This window comes from Cyprinodon variegatus, unplaced genomic scaffold (genome assembly GCF_000732505.1).
Source record: "Cyprinodon variegatus isolate N-32 unplaced genomic scaffold, C_variegatus-1.0 Scaffold937, whole genome shotgun sequence".
NCBI classification, from domain to species: domain Eukaryota; kingdom Metazoa; phylum Chordata; class Actinopteri; order Cyprinodontiformes; family Cyprinodontidae; genus Cyprinodon; species Cyprinodon variegatus.
The window spans coordinates 115997-118443 of NW_015151390.1; positions in this window are offsets into that span (position 1 = coordinate 115997).

Below are 2447 nucleotides of genomic sequence, written 5' to 3' on the forward strand. Positions count from 1 at the left end.
CATCACTGGTAGAAAAGTTTGCAAAGACCCACCGGTGCCTCCTTGTCTCATGTCCAAACACCTGTGTGTGAGAACAGCGTTAAACTTCATTATTGGTGTTACATCCCCAACTTGGATGGCTTTGTTTTTGCATCCAATAAACACCTTGCTCTGTTTCAGGCTCCGCCTTTAAGACTGGCTGCTGCTTCCTGAGTCTGTCCAATCAAGATCACCTGAAGACTATTTAAGGCCTGTGAAGCAGTACTTCAGGGCCTCTGGGCCATTTGTCTGCCATACACCTCTGTGTTCCTTGTTGGATCTAATGCGCTGTTAAGTAAACCTGCTTGGATGTTTTTTGTAGGGGAGAGCTGCCTATTTGTTTAACCCCAGTTTTCTCCTGTTTATGTGGTGGTTAGGTAGGTTATTTTGTAGGTTTGTATATTTTGGTTTCATATTGAGTTAGGTAAGTCCACTTCTCTTTTTTCTTTAGGGTTGTTTTGTTTGTGATTTTGGCCTTGGCTCTCCCTGAAGCTTTTACCATAATTTATTTACAAGAAATGGCAGAATAAAACCTTTAAATGCCCTTTGGACTCCTTCATTCACTGTCTACATTTATGTTGGTCCCTTACACCCCCCTAGACTCAGCCAGGGGACGTAACATTGGATTAATTTGGAAGGAAGCTGCACGTTGAGGGAACAGCTACTCATCTAATGATTTTCCTCCCACAGCTCTCTAACTTTATCCCATTACTCAAGAAGATTTCCTCACATCTTAAGTTCTCACTGGTTGCCATGGAAATGTCTGCTTACATAGAAATATTCCAGGCTTGGTGCTTTACATGCTTTAGCTTCATGATCCCCTGCTATTATACTATTGTACCACATCAAACAACACGTTAAAGCTGATTGTAAATAACATTTCAAAATTTTCATAGCTTTGTTATAAAGACATTCAAGCTGTCAGAGTTAAACCCCTGTGCTTTATCTACAGCGCCACCTACAGGATGATAATTGTGTGTCACAGAAACACCTTCACAGACAAAATTTGCCAACACCTTAAAAAACGTTTAAATGGCTGATTGTAAATCCATGCATGCTTCCATTTTTAATACCTGTTTCTTAGCCCAGGGTGCTGACCTTAGTGAAATTTATATCACAAATATATTATTATATTATGTGTAGTGTCACATAAAACACATGTTTTACATTCCCCTCCTACAAATCCTCTCTATGAGTTTTCCACAAAGCTTATTTATTAGTTCTTCTAATTTTTGTGCTACTGTGCATACATTCATTTTCATAGCACATTTCAATAAGAAGATAATTTAAATTGCTGTAGATGAACATGAAATTAGAAGAGACTGCATAGAAAAGTACATTCATTGAAATGAAAGGCAGGCAAAGAATAGGTTGGACTACAATATTAAACTAAAGATGCTTTAGAACTTTATCCACTCCTTCATGAACATAAAATCAAAGGTTTTTCTGTGAGTAGGAAGTAGGGGTGTGGGAAAAATTTGTTTTGGTGATATATATATCGGGATTTTCGATATGATTTTGATTAAAAAAAAAAAAAAACATTTTTTACTATAACATTAAAGGAATAGTACACCCAAAACATGATTAGCCTTCATTTTCTACTCACCCCCATGCTGAACAACACTCTGGAGTACTTTTTCGATATGATTTTGATTAAAAAAAAAAAAAAAAAAATCATAAAATAATGTTTACGAATGGGATTTATTAATTAATTCGTAAATGAATAGAGCAGAAAAGCTTTATAAATTTGAAGTACACAATTTGGGACATTTTTTTAAAATGTATTCAATGGTGTTGCACCGATACCAGTACCGGACAGGGCCCCAACACTGCACTAGAATGGTGGTATTAATATTGGCGAGTACCAACGAAGTTGGTAAATCTAAACATATGATCATGAGCATTTTACCCACTTAAACTTTTCTACCTTTTGCCACATTTCAGGATTCAAACATAACGATATAAAATTGTAATTTTACGTGAAGAATCAACAGCCCACACCAGCTCTATTAACACATCTCTAAAAATGATTCAATATAAATGGCTAATGCGGATTTACATAACACCAGTAGACCTCAATAGGTATGATAGGGACATACCTGATCTATGTCCAAAATGCACAGGGGATAGAGGGACTTTGGTTCACTGTATGTGGTATTGCAGAGAAATTATACAGTTTTGGAAAGAAGCACAAGGTGCTATAGAGAACATAGTTTTTAAACAGATAATTTTTGAGCCAAGGTTGTTTGTGTTTGGATTATTCCCTGAAAAACATATTTACACAAAAAATGAACGAGTGTTTATAAACTTAAGTTTGCTTATTGCGAAGAAATTTATATCTATATTTTGGAAAAAGACTCACAGACCGAGCATAAACCAATGGCTGCAGCAGATGTTATCTATTCTCCTTTTGGAAAAAATTATGTATA